Genomic DNA, 20,399 nt, shown 5'->3' with positions numbered 1-20,399 from the left:
TCTGTATTTTTTCAGAAAGATTTATTAGTAATTCTCTAGTATGTGGAATTGGGCTATATATTCTTTAGCTAGAAAACATTATTTTAGTAATAAGATTAAAAAATAGTTACTTTGAAGTCTGTCATTTGAACTTTCCTGCTGCATAGACAGCATGAGCTACCCTCTCTTAGGTCCCAAACTGATGTTCAAACTTCATATATGCATAATTCAAATATTTACTGTCAACTAAAAAATTACTTGAATTAAGCATTAATAGAATGTCTTTTTCCAGAGCTGGGGAGAGCAGCAAAGGATTTCAGTTGTCCATTCAACTTTCTCTTCTCCACATTTGGAGAATGCGAATGGGAGGCTATGTTGACAGTGACATGTGACAATCGGGGGATTGACGAGTCTATACTGACCTTAAGAGTTCTCTTTGGATACTATCACCTGTAAGGCACTATTAAGTGGTGTAAGAAGCCCTATAGGTACAAGAGCGGAACAACTTTTCTAGAAGTTAACATTAGAGGACTGCAGGTCACCTTTGTGATCCTTCACACAGTCAGTCACTTGGTTGCTTCTTTTCATCTGTTCCATTTCTCTTTCCCAATGACTGAAGTGGCAAGCCAGATAGACATTCACTGGCTGCGGTTCAATATTGGTAACACAGAAATAAGGCCTTAAAAGCAGTTTATTTTTAGCAAAGGATGTATGATTACATGAGTAGATGGTTCATGCCTCAGTAATTATATGGAAAAGAATATATGGATAAGAATATATGGATATATATAACAGATTTCAGTTCTTGAGTCCAAACCAGATTCTCAAAGGTGCATTATATTTGCTACACATAAGTGTTTAAACAATTTATATTCCATTTTGTAATACTGGTAAGGTCTTCTGTTGGGAGTTAAATATAAATAAATCTAAATAATGATACATTGTGACATTCTTCCTCCTACCCCCTTTTATAATGAAATCTGTAATCAAGCCTCGGGCAGCTTAGCAGCAATTAAAGATTACCTTCCTGAGATAAATATAAATGTACATGAAAATTAGATATGGCCCTTAGGTTATATCAGTTGAAGAATACAGCTCATTGTTGTGCTTAAGGGTGGCCTATTTACAACACTCATTATTTGTCTTTTCTAACTTGACTGTTTCTCTGCTGCATGGTTTCATGGATCCTCATGCTGATTCCATTTTCTTGCCTACAATAAATAATCTTTCAGGTGCTCCAGATTAATTTTCAGTAAATTTTCACAGTACTGTCAGTCCTGGAGGTCATTAACAGGTTTGACGATGGCTGCATTCTGAATAGTGGGTGTAACAAGTGTTCATATAGAATGACAGCGCAAGGCACTACCACACTGCATATCAGCCTGTCCACACAGTCTTCTCCTTGTACAGAGAGGATTCGGAGTGCCTCCCCACTACACACATTTACTCCCAAAGTCACAGAACTTTATTTTATTTCACCACTTGTGTCTAGGAACATTTCTGCAGTTCTTGAAAAACAAATTTATTCTCAGTACTCAACTGGGACATCAGAAGTAGCCACCAATTTAACCATCTCTCTATCTCAGGGTCACTTTTTTGGAGCCCTGTGGATAACTGGCTAGCTGAAAAAGTTCACATAGACATAGTCCAGCTGGCTGGACAAAAATGCACATCGCTCTCAGCTTATCTGAAGTAAAGCAAAATACACTATCCTTGGCTGTTCTTGTTACACAATAACAGGAAGATCGCGGTGGGAAAAGAATGTTACAGGTGGGAACAGATAACTACAGAACACTAACCAATAATGAGCTTAGCTTTTGTAATATGTATGAGCTAATTATAACAAGGCATAAAAGGTGACTGTAAGGCACAATAAACGAAGTCTGCTGGTCACTCATATTGAGTGACTGTGTCTTCCCTCTATCGCGACAGAGCCCCTTTTTGACATGTATGACTCTAAAGACTGACATAAAATCTTGAAAATATCAAGCTGTCATTTATTGGGTATTACATATAAACAACAGCTAGCATTAACAAGCCACTAGGTTAAGCACTTACATACTTATCACCATAAGACACCCAATGTCTTTGCTAGCATACAGTACTTAACCTGATAGGAAAGGGTTGGCATTGCTGCTCCCTGAAACGGAGCTTCAGAGTCGTGGTGTTGTCTTGTACTACTGCTTTTCCCTGTAGCATTTTGTACCATTCCATATTGTTTTGGGCTGCATTTTTTTCCTCTGGAATCGTGTTGACACTATTCCTTCCTCAACGGTCTTACTTCTGTCTACTATATATTGCATGGTGCTACTCAAATGTGCCTTCTCACAATTTCTCTAATCACAAAACAAATTGCTTCAGAAGCCATAGCCATAGCTTTCTATGCAGTTGTGCCATACTAAAGTCAGGCCTTTGGTCATAGGCAGCTGCACCACAAGACAGGCAAAGAGGTTACACTAACCCCAACTGTTAGGAACTCATCTGACTATCTGTATGAATCCCTTCACCAGTGTTACCCATCTCTGGTGCCAGAACCTACATGTTGCTGTCTTTCCCTAGAGTCCAGCAATGCAGACTACTTTCTCTCCACCTAGCTTTTGGGAAGATTTTTTTCTCTTCAGAACTCTATATCCATGGCACAATGCATGACTGAATCCTCTGAAGCAACTCAAAATAATTGTTAATTATTCCTGAGGATAATTATCCCCCTTGATTTTTTTTCTTTATTTCCTAGACAATCTGTAAAAACCTCAGACCCGCTTAAAATAAATATTTTAGTCTTAAATTTACTGTTCTGTTAAGGGCAAACACAATTTACGTAAACACTGATTTTGGTGAAGTTCCCAACAAGAAAGTTTTTGAAACCTAGATGGTTTTTCTGGTCACCTTCAGAAATAAGGAGAATGATTACAATGTCCAGAAAATTGGATCACTTCAAAACAAATGTACCTGACACACTTTCAATTTGCAAAAATAACATGTTTTGCCTCCTCAAATTTTCTCACAGAATTAAATTGTCATGCCCTAGCCAACTGCAGCCTGTAATGCTTTACTAGAGTAAAAAATTGTTTAATATTGCAAAGACATATGCTTTCCTCTGGAAAACCTATATAAACCTTTCTGTAGATACCCTGCATTTCTTTCTGTCTTTCTTCCTTCGAATCTTTGTTTAAAAGACTGTCTCAGGTAATTTATTTCTTCTCTTTTTATAGTGTTTAGGCACCTCCAAATCTAGCACATTTATCCACACAGCCACTGCACAAAGAGGAAAAGGGAGCTTGAAATCAGGTGCACAAAATATATAGAAATAAATTGCAGTGGCTTGGGACTGTTACACTTTCACAACCACCTGTTATGCAAACTATTTCTTTCTACATGCCTATCAGTCTGTCTCCACACTGCTGTGGTTACTTTTCATGTAGAGTAAAAGCTATTCAGAGGAGGACTATCTTCCAGTTTTTACTTCTACATTTGAGATCATCTTTGTCTGAGACATACTCACAAATCTGTTAAACATTAATAATGACCATATTTAACTAAACCTGCACTTCTATGGATTCGTATTATCTCAGATTCTGCTCTGCAATAGTATTCGCAGATGGATTCAGAAATTTGTCATGATCTCAACAAGCTGAAGGAAACGGATCACAGGGATCTCATGAACTTCAGTGAACAAAAATGCAAAGACTTGTACCTCAGATAGACTTCACAGAGATGTTCTGAGGACCCAGACTGCAGGTAGGAGCTATGCAAAGGAGAACTGGAGAGTTTGGGAGAATAAATGAAACATGAATAAGCAATGTTTCCTTGCAGTAGTGATGTTTAATCACATATTGGGCTGTAATAACAAGTAAATAGTTACATGGACAAGGACTCCTTCATTTAGCACTCATGACGCTACAGTGACGGTTTCTAGCTTTGCATGTGTAGTGGAAGAAAAATTTTAAGAACTGGGCTGGGCTCAGTAGAGTTCCATCATACCTCAGGATGGTCAGGGCACTGGAGCACATGACATACATGAAACTTCTATGGGAACAGTATTTGTTTAGCTTGCAAAACAGAAGGCTATGGATATCTAATTATAGCTTTTCATTATTCAAAGGCAGGGCTGTAGAGGCGGAGCCAGACTCATCTCAGATCCACAGAGCCAGAGGAAAAGAGGTCAAAAGGCCAGAGGTTACAAAGGGGGAAATTCCAACTGGACAGAAGGAGAAAAAATTTTGCAATGAGAAGCTCTGGAAGAGGGGCCCAGAGAGTGTGTGGAACCTCTTCCCTTTAGAGATTTTCAGCATTCATCTGGACAAGGTCCTGAGCAACCACACCTAAGTTTGAAATTATTGCTCTTTATGCAAGGGGTTCAACTATACAACATCCAGAGGTGTTTTCCAATGTAAATTTTACTATGATCCTTATGAGGACTCAGTGACCTGTGACACCTACTTATAGATACCAATATGTATTCCTTAACCACAAGACTTAGTATCATGCATGACCTTCAATGAAATTGTCTAATTCTCAGCCATGATACCCATAAAATCATAGGAAAAGACGACTGGTTAATCAACTTGCGGACTTCAAGAAAACTTCCGTTTCCTGAGGAAGTACATTGTGTAGAACACAATATTGCAGTGCCAGCCATGGTGGAATAGAGATATACAGTTCAGAGATGGCGGGGCAAATAAAGAAAACAAAATGTGGAATAAGTATGGTATAGAAGGTAACCTGTGGACGACTGAGAATCTGAGTATCCTCAGGCAATAATTCACAGAGGCACAGACAGACATGTAAGGCTTGCTCTTCCAGTTGGATAAGACTCCAGAGAATTTGCAAGTGACTGAGATTTTATGAAAATGAGTAATTAGAGAGTAGAAGACAAAGAGGATCCTGGGAATGCTTAGGGTCTGCATTTCTCTGGTTGATGGTATTCCAAAGTAAAAAAAATAATCCTGTTTGGAATGAAACCCCATTCTTTGAACAAACATTTGTGAAGACACGTCTAAAATAACTTATAATTTGATACTGTGAAATTGTTAGTTTTGGAAGTCGTAAGAAGTTGGACAAAGCCCTAATGTAAAAAGAGCAGACATATGGTTCCATGTGCTTGCAAGCCTAACTCTAATGCAATTAAAGATGCACAATGTTGTTTTATTAGAATATAAAAAGAGTATCATTACCTATTTGATTTCTGGTAGCTCTGAAATCAATAACTACAATATTCGTGTAACAAATACATGATCTGCCATGATACTTGATGACACTATAACACTGAAGCATCAACTAGTAACACAAAAAAATGGTTAATTACTAAAACATTACATTCAGCTACTTGAAGATACCATGTGAAACAAAATCTTTAGTCTTTCTTGAGTACTTAAAAATTTGCAGAGTACTTATGGTTTAACCCCGTAGGCAGCTAAGCACTGCACAACTGCTCACCCGCTCCCTCTCAGTGAGATGGGAGAATCAGAAGGGTAAAAGTGAGAAAACTCATTAAACTGTCTTTATATCAACCCATAAGTAAAAAAAGACCACCACCATCATCCAAAAAAAAAGAGAAAAAACCAACACCAAAACCAAGAAGAACAAGTGATGCAAAAAAACTTCAAACCCAAAGTAATTCGTCATCACCAGCTGACCAATGCCCAGCCAGTCCCTTAGCAACGGCATTGCCAGCAAACTTACCCCTCAGCTTTTATTGCTGATCACTATGCTATATGGCATGGAGTATCCTTTTTGCCAGTTGGGGTCATCTGTCCTAGCTGTGTCCCCTCCCAGCTTCTTATGCACTGCCAGCCTACTAACTGACAGGCCAGCATGAGAAATAGAAAAGGCCTTAATACTGTGTATGTATTGTTCAGCAATAACTAAAACATCAGTGTGTTATCAACACTGTTTTCATCACAAATCCAAAACACAGTACCATATAAGCTACAATGAAGAAAATTAACTCTATCCCAGCCAAAATTGTGCAGTACTGAGCTCATAAAGAACAAAAGAACATTTCTGCAATAAAAATCAGATCAGATAAGGAGCAAAATTTCTGATAAGTTCTTTCTCCTTTGAGTGATTCACTTGTGAATATCCCTTTACCTTGTGCTTAAACCCATCTTCATAATTCAGCTGTCAGTATTATTAGAGGCAATCTTACAAACATGTCTGTATATTCTTAATTCTTTTATATATAGCAAACTGTTGCTGCCAACATCAGCAAAGTTAAGCGATGCACAAGATTTTTGTAGTTACTCAGGGCTTATGTTACTGTAGTAAACACTTGTTTAGTGTTCATGATGCTCTCAGCTAAATGTTACATTTATTTTAGGACAGGACACAGGTGAACTGGTGCCTTCTGGAGGGAAGAGAGCTTGTCAGAGAGGAAATGTCCTGAAAACCATCCAGAAGCCAGCAGTCCACCCTGTTCCTGACCTATCATGGCCAACCTGGCTGCAAGTTTATAACATTTTTCTGTTTCTTTGTCCAATTTTGTTCTGACTGATCTAGTCACTCTCAGTGTCTCTCCATAAAGGCTAAGTATTCTTTATACTGTAATAAAACATGGAGAAGGGTTTGTTGTTTTATAAGTTTAAGGACATTTTAGTGTTTGGGGAAGTTGCTCCAGAGAGAAAGTCTGAGGCATGGCCATCCCAAAGCGCTGATTGCTTCACGGTGCCAGCACAGCCTGAAGGAGCAGTTTCAGAGTTGAGTTTGGTATTTGTTCTACCGGTGCAACAGTAAGAAAAGTTACTGTCTATTATCCTAAAGATAACTGTTATTTTTCTTCAGAGACATCCTGACAAACTTTACTAGCTCTTCTAGAAGAACATTAAAGGCCACAGCTCTGATTTTGTTTCATCCTTATATTTTGATGTTGTTGAAAGTGATTGCAGCTATTTTGAAGACTCTTTGGCCTGCTAGCCCATTCTACCCTTGACCCAAATAATTTTTAATTTTCTTTTTAAAGAAAATAAGTTTGATTCTTGCTTACCCTTTCCTAAAGGGTCAAGAGTCTTGAGTGCATAGCCTGGACAGCATGCACAGTGTAACGAGAACAGTATCTATTTGACATTCAAGGATATTTGACTTTGTTTGTCTTGCCTGTGTTTTCAAAACTAAGACTAAAATAACCTAGCTATTTTATACATGCTTTGTATCTCATGTTCTTGCTCTGTCCAGATTATTCCCCCTCATTAGCTGAAATAAAAATAATGAAAAGCAATCTATGCTCTATGTTATTTTATTTAGCGGGGTGAGAGGGAGCTGTGGAAATCCTCTGGGGATTTTTACTTCATAGAGAAATTGGAAGTGTCACTTAGGGTCTTAACCCTGAAATTCCTGCAGACTTATGATTTTTACTGCGATAGACCAGATCTGAGGTAGAGTGATATTTTTTTTTATGACCTGACAATACTTTATCACAACAAAAAGAAGAGAGGGTGTTACAAGGTCCAGTACAAAATTTCTTTGTAGAAGGGATAACTGAAATTTTGGACGTTCTACAAGGAGAAATAGGCTAAACGTTTGTATCCATTTTCTGGATGCATTAGTTTCTTCCAAGATGTACAGGGCTTTAGAGATAGACAGTTGGGTGCTACCTTCCCTGTTGTTATAGAAAGCTTTCGCTTTAGTGATCTTTTTCCTTGCTAGTCTTCTAGTTGATGTTGAGTCAACAAAGGCCTTAAGCTTGCAAATGGCTGTCCATGGCTTGTGAAGAACTAAGTAGAGCTTTCAGAGATGTACTTGAGTACTTGCTTAAATGTTCTCCTAAAGTGAAAGAGAAATGCTTCTAAAATTAAAGTCACCTGACAGGCAGAGTGGAAGGAAAAGCAGGTGGAAAGAACTGCTAGCTTTTGGGCAATACTAAAACTGTTCCTTCAGAACCATGTCATGCTCTGTAGTTTACAGCTTTTGGGAGTCTGTTAATTTACATTTCTGAAAGATACTTCTGATTGTAAAGCCAACTCCTATTTCTTCCCTAGGGCTAGGCATGAGCATGTTGTATTAATTCAGTGTTAGAAGAAAAAAACCTTGGAAAACAAAAATGTACAATTTACAGATTTCCATGTCATCCTGTCTTTTGAAAGCATATGGAAAAATCATTAACCATTGTTAAGGTCATTGTGCTAAAAGACTATGCTGGGTAATAGAGGTGATTACAAGCACCACCAGGAAGACATAAATAGCATTTCATGGGAGATGAGGGAGACAGGAAAGCTGGTATTCTGCCTTAACATCTGTGGAACTGGCCTAATGAAGAATGAATGTCGACTGGGTGATACATCAACAGTACTGACTGGTAGCATTACAAACCAAACAGCATGGAAAAATTCTCTGCACCAGATGACAAGCTCACCTCCTGCAACTGGTGTCTTAAAACAAAGCTGGAAAAAAAAATCAAATTCTTTACTGGTGCTATTCTGAAAACTCAAAACAGTTTCAGAGTGATTATGATAGTATTGGGATGGTACCAATGAGGAGTAAGGGGTTACACCATCACCCTGCAGGAATCTTTGTAATAACACATGGGATACAAGATAGTTTAAGTAGTTGGGAATTTAAGGGAACTGGATTTGGAGGTTGTACTTAGGAAAACAGAGGGGTGATATGAACAGCCTGTTCAATAATTGTGTGTTATTTAACACATACTCAAAATTAAGTTAGTTCATTATCTAGGTAGTGTGACCAACTGTTCCTCTCATGCCTGTGATTTCCTAAGTAGAACATAATTTACAACCATATTTAACACATACTCTAAGTTAGTGTCTCTTGCTTCATCATGCAGCCTTCTCCAGTTTTCTCAGGAAATCCATCAGCTGATATTGTGACTTCTTTACTAGCTGAAGTTCCTATTATCAGAAACGTAGCTCTTAATATTTTTATTATTATATTTATCTTATTTTATTTTACCTAGGGACTGTGACCTTTTTGGCGTTTATAGCTGTATTAACAGCTCTTCCAAAATGCAGGCAGAAAGATCATAGAATCATTTATGTTGGATTTCCCATTTTGTGTCATATAGTCGCATACCTCCATCTGAAACAGCACAGAAAAATCTGTATTATCATCACACCCAGTGGAATATTAAATTAAATTTAATAGTTAAAATTTGCAATCTTGCTCCAAGTTGTGCTGCATGCTACTGTGCTGTGGTTTAACCCCAGCCAGCAACTAATTACCATGCAGCTGCTCAATCACTCACCCCCACCATACCAAGGGATGGGGAGGAGAATTGGGAAGGAATGTAAAACTCAAGGGTTAAGAAAAAAAAAATATGATTCAAATAAAATAAACCAATAACAGCAACAACAGCAATTGTAATGAAAAGGAGGGAAAAGGGGAAAGGAATAAAATCCAAAGGGAAGGGAGAAAAAACAATGCACAATACAACTGCTCACCACCTGCTGACAAATGCCCAGCCAGTCCCCAAGCAGTGGTTAGGGAAGCCCAGCCAGCTCCCCCAGTTTATATACCAAGCATGACATTCTGTGCTATGGAATATCTACTGGGCTAGTTCGGGCCAGCTGTTCTGGATATGTCCCCTCCCAATTTCTTGTGCTCTTCCAGCCTTCTCACTGGCAAGGCCTGAGAAACTGGAAAGTCCTTGACTTAGTATAAAAATTACCTAACAACAACTACAAACATTTGTTATCAACATTGTTCTCACACCAAATCTAAAACACAGCACTGTACCCGCTACTAAGAAGAAAGTTAAAACTCTATCCCAACTGAAACAAGGACATAGTGCCTTCAGTTTATACATTAAGGGAATCATAAGAATGACATCTTATCTACTTTATTATGGCTTTTATTTCTATTTAAAAGCTTTTGCTTGAACTGCATTCCCACCACTTCTCTCTGCCCTTCGAACAAGCTGAACTTTGGAACTGACTTTAATAGTTCATAGTTAAGCAGTGAGAGGCTGACTGTAATATAGGTTGAGGATGATCAAGATCTTCACTTGTTTTTTGACTTTAATTACTTTTCCAAGATTAATTACTAGAGGTGGTTATTAGCTAGCTTATTAAAAAAAAAAAAAAAACAAAAAAAAAACCAAAAAAAACCCCACAAACCACAAATCTGCAGAGAATAAACAGCCCTATAATTAAATAGCAGGGTTGCAGATCAAGGAGCTCCAAGTCAGTTATCAAATCTACCACAGTATTATGTTAATGTGAAGTAGTTAACAAGGCAAAATACACTGTATATACAAGCTTAGTGCAACTACTGTTCTTTCTGGAAGGAATGGTTGACTTACAGTAGTAACCCCTTTCTTCTGCCCTTATATTTTGTGTAGGGATTTACTAACAATGTAGTGAATTCCATCCACAGTAGCAGTGAATAGTACCAGCTGTGCAGATAACACCTGACTTCAGAAGATCTAAGCTATCTATCATTCTTAATGCTTACTGATGCATAGTGTACATTTCTGCTCCATAGCCTCTGACTCTGACCTCATGCTTTCATTCGTGCCTATTTCCTTCCCTTCACATTTCCTAAATAGTAGCTAGCACAGTTCCAGTACCTGTTCACTCGCTTTTGGTCTGGTTGGTCTCTAGGAAGTATTGATATATCTGTTTGTGGAAGATCTGTGCCTGTAGGTTGCACTGGCAGGACCACACAACCAAGATCTCTTTTTTTAATCACTGGTTGCAGGCTATTGGGGAATTTTAGATGAATTCTATGTTAGCCATAGACTTCTTCAGGAAAGGGACTTCTACTATGTGTTCAGCATCAAGTCAAAAATTAAACAGTGAACTTAGCTGTTGCCTCAAGTTGCTATAAAACCACGTTTACACAAGTATAGTTTGAATTCACAATGTTTTATACAGGTTATAGTGGTGATGATACTGCTAGATGTGCAGCATTTAGCACAGAATTCAAATACTGTGGAGTTTTCCTCTTGGAAACACTTAATTTTCAAAAGGCAGAAGACAACAACTGGAATATTTTAGGTATCATAAGATGGTTGGTTATTCAGAACTTTTAAGAAAATTTAGCAATAGAAAATAAGATAAAATGAGAACTTAAGTAACTCTTAAAGAGGTAGAATACATTATAAATCATTGAAACAATCCAACAAATACATCAGCAAATTAATCTGCATTAGTTAAGTTCCTCCCTCTCCTAACCCTCAATTTATTGCTTTTAGATGTACCAAACTCTAAAAAAAGTGGACAAGACATTGGCCTGTTTTTGATTTATAGTCTTTCTGAAGGAGTCAATAGACATAATGAATACATAACCATTTCTTTTTTACTGTTAAGGCTAGGATTTTTACTAGCATTATCCTACATGTTTAACAAAATTTTAAATATCTTATAACAATTCGTTTCAGTTCAGAATAAAGGCAGGTTTAGTTCCTGTTGCAGAGTATATAGTAAGAATAAATTATTTCAGTTTACATTATTTCCTTACAGAAAACATTAGGACTTAGAAATAATTCAGTCAGGTGTTATACATACCTTCTCTTTGATAGCAGGGTGTTGTTATCTGAGACTAAACAGATGCAGTACATAATGCTGTAATATTCAAACAAGTAATCAATAGCTAAAATCAGATAATACTACTAATGAATAGAAAAGGGAGAAAAGCTAAAAGACTTATAGACAAAACCAAATACCTTCTCAGTAAGAGAACTACCTTAACTCTTTTCTATGTGATTGAGCCAAACTACATTCAATGAGCTAACCCTCACCCTCTTCACATTTGAAAACAGAGCAGGTGACAAAGTGTAAATTGGTTATTTAGTTTCAATTACCAAATGGTCATCAAGTGTCTTGAGCCAAATAAAAGGGAAAGAGTAGGCTGGCAAAGTCTTTATTCTGTAAGTAATAAAAGATATGGCTTACATTTCTGTTTTCTATATGTGAAAACTCAAAGAAGGGTTGGTTGGGATATTTTTTGGTTTGCTTTCCTTGTGGTTTTGTTTGTTTGCTTTTTAACTGCAGTAGAAACTTTGCTTCCTGTTTGAAATATAATATGGGAGGAATGCTTGGCCTTTGAGAGGTAAGTAAACTGTAGTCAGGAGCCAAAAAGCAATGAAAAGTTTCTTGTTAAGAATATGTAGTAAAGGGGTAGAGCAGGCTTGCCTTGGGACTTTTTATTTAGAGTATAATGTGATGAATCTGACATAATACATCTGGCCTTTGTAAGGTGAGGGAGTGGTGGCTGAGATCCTGAAGGTGTAAGAAACATCAGAAGTGAATCACAGAGGTTTTCTTGAACACAGCAGTGCTTAAGAAAGCATGCAATAAGAGTGGCTTCTGTTGCATAAGTATGTCTTTTAATGCTGTATTGGTTTTGGCTGGTGTTCTGCTGGGCTGTGAACTGATTTTCTGTGGTTTTTTGTTTTTTTGTTTTTTTTTTGCCTGATTCTAGGCTGAGGAAAAAAAATTCTGTCTTTCTTAGCATGGCATGTTTTTGAAGTTGAGGAGGAAACCTGAAGTCATTGGTTATAAACCTTTAATTGTTGGGCTCCTAACAGAATGTAAGCAATCTTCATGTATTTGTGCTTTTAGTTGTATACTTGCATGAAGAGCTAAATTTGCTGATGCCTGTGGCTATAAAACACTTGTGCAAATACTCAGTCTTACTAATTGACTACTTATAGGTCTTCATACAGAAGTTCTGTCCAGTGCATGTTCTATTTAATCTGCTCCTTTTTTTTTTCTATATTGAGGTATCTTAATGTCTAAATATTATATTAAAAAAAAAAAAATCCTAACTACCTGTATTTGCTGTGCTATTAGTATGTTTAGGAATATATGGTTTTAAGCAGGAATCTAAGAATTAAATATTCCTGAAATGCTCCAAACAAATCGCTTGAATCTAGATCTAGAAAAGGACTTGTGTAACTATATACTCCCCAGTTGGCCTCATAGGCACTAAAGACTTAATTAGATGGATTTAGATATATTTACTAGCCTTTGGACCCTGTTGATTGTGAGCTACCTCTGTACAACTGGTAATTGTGGAGCCCATATGCTGAATACTTTATAACCCGCCCCAGCAGACTAGCTCCCACAGCTCTGTGCTCCACCCAGTACGTATCTCCACCTAGTCTGTCTGTAATGCTGACAGATGCATCCCTAAGAGAACTTGGTTTTAGAGAAATATGACATTATAGATTACTTATTGGAAAATAAGGGATTTTTTAAACTAAATTTCCTGCCATACTTGATGAAAAGTTATTTAAATCAAAGAAAGCAATGACTGGTTTTTACTAGGCTATGTGATAATGAACATAATAAAATAATGCACCTTTAAAAAAATGTAGTTGTGTGAATGCTGAATGCTCTCCTGACGTAAAAATACAGTCAGTCTTACTGGAGAGCTGATAGGGTTAGTAGAGGTGGATGATAGTTCTCTAAGTTATCACTAGCCACAGCTGATGTTTCTTCTCTGCCTTGTCTACTGTTGTTTCTACATGTGAAACAGCATACTTCCACTTGAAACAGAAGAAACATTAGCTGTGTTGGAGTATTAAACTAGGTGGGAAGTACCCATTTAGAGGGGGTTATTGTTGTTCTTTTACAGTCTTTTTTTTTAATCATAAATTTAACTTCAGTTCATGTTTTATATTTCCATTACAACCTGATCTACCTTACTTTGTAAGAACCAACTTCAACCATTTTTGTTAAGAAGTCCTAGAACATGTACTTATAACACATTCTTATTTTCTGCAAGCTCATTTTCCCTTTGCTGTTCTTCAGCAAGTTGGTTTCATTCTTCTTCCTTTAACTCTAGGTGAATCCAGGTTCTAAAGTATCTGTCTGTAATTCTTCAAACATAACAGTTTCTCCATCTTCAGTTTACAAAGATTTAAAAGCTGTGGATTCATTCCTTGCAAACGCCACTTTGTTATAATACTAGTTCTCAAGACCTATTCCACAAGATTGTATTCAAAGGTATGTCGCATGTTGAAGCGCTTGCAAAAACTCATGCATTGGTGATTTGTGTGATTTGTCAATCATTTTAAGTAAACACATCAATGTTCATTGCAAATAAATCATCTTAGTCATCAATTACTCCTTGGTCTAGTAGTTTGAGGTATTGTTTGGCAAAACCAGAATTAGAACATTTGGATGCAAATCACAAAGATGAGATAGATGCCTTAGTGCATTAACTAGAATCAGCAAGACTTTAAACATCAGGCTATTCACCTAGCAATGATACATAGCATTGTAGGTAAAGCAGTTCATTAAGCAGCCTTTTGTAACTTGGAAATTAAGCCAGGCCTTTTTGTTCAATTGCTAGTGAACAGTTAAGTGTGTAAGCTTAAGCCTTTGCCCACCCTTCAATATAACACTATACTCAGTTACCAGTAGCATTGCTGCACAACATCCAAGGCTGTAAAGACCATCCAGCTTTAATTTTGAAGTTTACGTTTCTCAGTGGCAAAGATTGTTCATTGTGTACGTATCCAAAAGTCCTGTCTCATTCATGTGGAATGTCTGTTGCCACCTGCAGCCTCTAACCCCATCTTTCAAATAACCCAATAGAGCCTTGTGACTGGCACTCTTTGTGCTGTAAAAGCTGCTGTAAAAAGGCAGTCTGTCCTATAGTTTCTCTAATCATCCTTTACTGACTTGAAAATACTTGAATACTTGGTCATTGAAGTGTTACTATATTGTTAATATAGTTAAAACTAAACTTTCAGTGCTTCTGCCAAATCAAAGTAGAACTTAATAGCACAAAGTTCTACCTTTCATCTATTGAAGGTTGTTTGGGTTTTGTTGTTTGCTTTTTTTTTTCCCTTTAACAACAAAAGTCTCGTGTGGTCTGTTACCTCCATGTATAAATCACTGTTTTGTACTGAAATCTTTCTTCAGTCATCCAGCACTTAGTGTATTAATCTTATGCTAGATTCAGTTGCATTATGACAAATGGCAGGAGCTGATGGTGTTTCACTGTTCAGAAGACTGCAGCATTTCCAGATCTGCTTCAATAATAGTTATGGCTTTTGTTAGTATTATCTGTTGGTGCTGACACATGCTTCTCTATTCCTTGTATTTCTGTTTTTAGAAGTGCTTTACAGTGAGATACTGCAAAGCAATGACTATCTCCTGGAATATATACAGTCAACTTGAACACTGAGTGTTTTAAGTTTGTATTTTACCTGAAGTGCTGTTCACATTCTACCTGACATACATGTCCACTGCCACATTATTGTGATTTTTTTACTTACTTATTTAGGAAAAACACATTCCAAACTGGCTCATGTGAATCCTTGTCAATAATTGATTTTTTTTTTACCTGTGTATTAAAAATATTGCTTAGGTGGTAAATCAGCAATAGGAACTGGTTTTTGGAAGGGACTTGTGTACTTAAGCGGCTTTAGGCCTGGTTTGTTTAGCCCAAAAGTCAAGTGGGATAAACATATCAGGTACACTCTTGCAACTGAATTCACACTGACGCAGGTCTGTGGTGTAAATCACTGCCTTGGGGAAAGATTATTTGGAAGGTGTGGGAAGACACTTTCAAAATTACTTATGTTTGTGAAGCCTGCAGCAGCAAAGTGTTGTGCAAGGTAAATTGAAACTGAGGCTCTTCCAGGGGGAGTGAAGGCAGGAAAGGAGCTGGCATATTATCTTTGACTTAATCTGTGATTTAAGAAGTAGTGTTGATCTGGCTTTGTGTCCTGAGCTGTGAGAGATGCTGGAGTGATTGCTTCGTTCTTTCTCTGTTGCCATAACTAGAGGGCCACAGCTGGAGTTGCACATTCTTATTTGTGCTCTTTCCTGCCAGCATTCATGGATATTGGATGTATGTTCTTCATTATTCTTTATATCTCTACCTAGTACTCGGTTACATTCTTTTAGTGATCAGTAACACCTTTTCATGATTTTGCTTATGCTGGGATGACAGGGGTGGAGAAAAGGTGGTTTCTATTACCATCCTGGCTTTATGATTTTTTGTCCATGCTACAATATTATCATGTATAAGTATACTTATAGTGCAAAAATCAGCTTCATAAAACTTATCTAGTTGGTCACAGAAGTTACAGGGTTGCTTTCTAAGCACTCAGATATATTTTAAGTACATCTAAAAGTGCTTGCTCCTTTACACAACAGATTACTGGAGTACTGGAGTTACTTCTGAGTGTGCAAGTTAAGAATACATTAGCTGAAGAGCCAGGCCTGCCAGATCTGGTGAGGGCTTAACCATAACAACAATTTTGCACAAATGAAAAAAAAATCCTCAAAAAAAATAGCATAATGGCCAACCTAATGACATGCAAGTCCTCTTGCTGTGGTTCTTAACACTCTTGTGCTTCTGTTTTCTATACTTATTTAAAGATCATCATGTTAATCTTTGTGTGAACCATACAGTAAAGGGAATAAATACGTCATGCAAAATGAGTAAATCAGTCTGGGGCGCTGAAATATTGCTGAGAGCTGTGTGGGAACTGGGGATAAGAGATTTGAATCTTAGGAGCAGTTGAGGTAACTTCTCTATCTAGAGTTATATGTTATGGTTAAATGAAAAAATACACGACCTGCTAGCATCATACCTTTTGAGGACAACGCTACAGTTTTCTATTTAAAATGTGTTCTTCAGCCTCCCTTATTCAAGGAAATCTGACCCCACCCTCCTACCCCCCGACCTTGCCCCTAGCTATAAATAAGGAAAATATTGAGGTTTTTTCTAATAAAATGTTTAATATAAGCAGTTTTAATAGGACATGCAAGTTTTGCACATTTGATCTTTTTGTCAAACTTTGGAAACTACTGTAAGGATTCTTAGTGAGATATGTATTAATATTTACACTTTTTCATCTCACTTTGAGTACTATTTTGCTCGTAACCATGAAAACACTTCAGCCAGTCTTTGTAAGATGTCTGCTGAGCCTGTTACTTAATAGCAATCACAGTACAAAGGAAAGCTTAGAGTGTTCTGAAATTCAAATTATACTTGTAATATGTTATCCATGTGCATGGCTCTTGACTGGAGTCACCAAGGGGGCTTCTGTGTTACTAGAAATATGACTAAAAATGGTCTGATCTGACAGAAGCAGTAGGGGATGGGACCAGACACCTTCTTACAAAACTTTAAATCTTCAGGAAGGCTCCAGATATGTAAAGAGTTTTAGAATCAGTACTGCTAGTATATTTGAGTGTTCTTAGATTCTATGCTTTTAACAACTGATGATTGTTAGGTGACAGGCTAGCTGTTGTATTAACTTTGCTTTGCCAGAAGGCTTAAATTCTGGCAGAAGTTCCTGTTTGTTGTTTGACTTTGGTAGTTGGTTTTTGGTTGTGTGGGGTTTTTTTGTTTGTTTTTTGTTTTTGTTTTTTTCTCCTGAGGTCCTACAGATTGTTAAAGTGTTGAGAGTTGTTAAGGAGTATATGATGAGATAGCTGCTGCTGCTTTTCTCAAATTAATTCTCAACAGATAGCAAAAACTATTTAGGAGGTAATGGGATGGGAAAGGGTAACTTCTTTGAGGACAGGATGATGCAAAGCAGTTGAATAGGGAAAGGGAAGGAGTTAATTGTTATAGGAAAGGATGGTGTAGCTGTTTCTTAGCTAAAAAAAACCAAAAAACACAAAAAAACCAAACAACTCTACGGCTTTAAATGTATAAAGATTCAGTCTTACCAAACTTCTTTAAATAGATGTTGGGGGAGGAAGGTTGTGATGTGTTGTATGTGTTGTTTAGGGGAGTGTGGGAGGGGCGTATTTTGTTCTGTTTAAAACTTCTGTGAGCTTTTAAAGAAATCCAGAAGCAGTTTACAACTTTGAAACAAATAGGATTGAGTATAGATGGAAACCAATCATCTGACTTCAGATAAACATACAGGTTCCAGACTTTCAGTTGCAAATCTGCACAATTGGCACAGTAAAGGATAATGAGGTCCAGTCAGAGAAGCCTATTTTGCCCCAATTATCTTTCTGGGTAGCAACCATACCAAAGAGAGAAAAAGTTGGAGGACAGGAACTAGCAGTGTGTGTCAAGGGGTAAGTGCTAGGCCCAGGTCCTGTACAAATGTCTTCATTAATGATGTAGATGATGGAGTAGAGTGCACCCTTGGCCAGAGTTAGCAGTCTTAGCAGAGTCATGATTAGATCAGTGAAAAGTTTGATTCTTGTTTCATCCTATCTTTTTTGATTGCTCCCTAAATAAAGATTTCATTCTGAAAGCAATAAAACTCAATGTTGTCTGTCTCCAAAATGGAAAACCTTGGTTTCTAAATTTTAGAAATAAGAAACCTTACAATGTCATGCTATGTGGTCTAAGCTCTGCTGGATTCTTAACTTGATAGACCATTTTAGAGGTGCTGGTGGCCCATGACACTTGTATAAACCCACTTCAAAATAAACTGCTTTCATAACAGCATGCTTAATTTCATTTCACTAAACTGAAACAGGCATAGGATTACTAAAAGCAAACCAGATTGAATGTAACTTTGTGTCACAAGACTGTATTTTATATCCATTCATGTCTTTCTGGCAATATACTATGGGCTTACATAATTATAATCTTTCTTGACACTTTTCACAAATACTTCGTTCGAAATGTTGCTTCCTATCTAAAGAAAAGAAGCAGTATCTGATAATTATTCCTGAAACCGATAATATTCTAGACAAGTCTATAATTTGTACAAAAATTGCATTTAACTTATTACACAAATATTGGGAGACATATTTTTCTGATATTGATTTCAGTATAGATATGTAGGTTACAACTTGATTTTCAAAGTTTTTAGGTTTGCGTGAAATCCTCCAAAATATGAAGACCTCACACAGGGTATAAAGGGGCTTTTGTTAGATAAATTCTGCAAGTTCACTGTAGATGGAGGGAGGATGGGTTTACAAATTTCTAACAAGCCTTTCGGTGAATTTTATGACTTTTACATGTGAAAATCCTTAGGAAACTGATGTTAGAGCTCACTGAAATACTCATTTTCATGTTTTTTATATAATTTGACTTTGACACAACTTTAGCAAAATACCCTGTACTGCAATCAGATCTGACAATATATCACATGCCTGTGTCTGGTTGATACTGCCATTTGCTTTCCCCACCCCCCAAAATGTGCGCAAGCCTCTAAGAGTCTTCACGCTCAGACTTCACTTGACTTTTTTTCCTTTATTTCTTTCCTCTCCTTATTGATTTTGGAACTGTTTAGTCTATGTTAATTTTATAAGATCATCTTGGATTAAATTGTTCAACATACAGGTTGATGATGTTTTCTTGTGTACTGACATTTGCATGTCAGTCCTCAAAGGTAGCCACATTCTTTAAAAGCTGGAAAAAATGGAACTTTTTCGTGCTTCTGAGAACTTAACATACAAGAGGCTCTTCCTTAAACTTGGGAAATCTTGGTGTTAAGCATTTTAATACCAACTGGAATGGAATTAGAAAGGCAACTGCATACGTACAAGATAGAAGGGCTGAGTTTTTAGTTGCTGATGTAAACAGGAAAGGTGTCATCTCTCTGTTCCATATATAGCTTGCAAGAAATGAATAAAATTAATTCCAAGATAAAGTACACTTTTTTTATCAGTAAACCATTACATTGCAAGCATTTTTAACAACCTCTTCATGTGCTTATAAAGAGGTAGATCTTGCTCTGAAGATTAGCTGAAATATTAATGGAAACGTTTTCACTGAAGATACTTCTAGTTGTCATTTTTTAATTATAGAAAACATTGAACTATAAAAGCTATACATTTTTGTTGGGGTTGTGGGGAGGCAGGGAATAACCCAGCCCTCAAAATAAATAAATAAAAAATACTGCTTTCAATACAAGAAAGATAAATTTTGTTTTGCACCTTAAATGTCAAATGCAAAAAACTTTTTCTTCAGTCACTTCTTTTAAGAATTGGTCTTCTGAATACTTTCAAAACTCTTTAATGCAAGCAATACACTGATATTGTACAAAAAAAAAAGAAAAATTATTTCCAACTTTCTTCCTCATGTCTAACTCAGTGCTTAACCTCATTCAACAACAGGATGTCCCTTTATTTTTTGGTTGTTTGATAAAAGCTGAAGCTTTATAAACTGTCCAACAGGAAAGGCAGTAAAGACAGCCAGCTGTAGGAGCATCAGCTTGTTCTCTGCTGTCTATGTATGCTTGTAGATTTCTTGAGCTGTGTAGGGGTGGTTTAGATGAAATCACAATTTGCTGCTCATGAACCAGAAGTAAAATAAAGTCAGCAAGGTGTTCTGAGGGAGAAGCAGTGCAAGAATTAATGGTGAGCCTTGATAATGTTTAATATACATGTAGGGAACCCAGGAAATTGGATGTCTGAGCACACTTTGTCTATCCTGCATGAAGGAGGACATGTTTGGTAAGGCAGACTTGAGAGGATGAAGCAGATTATGTAGAACTTGGGGTCAAATTTGTGGAGGTAGGATCACTTAGTAGGATGGTCAGGGCACTGCTTTACAGAGAACTGCAGTGTGCACTTTGGAGGTGG

The sequence above is a fragment of the Falco peregrinus genome, chromosome 3, assembly GCF_023634155.1.
Source record: "Falco peregrinus isolate bFalPer1 chromosome 3, bFalPer1.pri, whole genome shotgun sequence".
NCBI lineage: Eukaryota > Metazoa > Chordata > Aves > Falconiformes > Falconidae > Falco > Falco peregrinus.
This window is presented reverse-complemented; position numbering follows the sequence as displayed.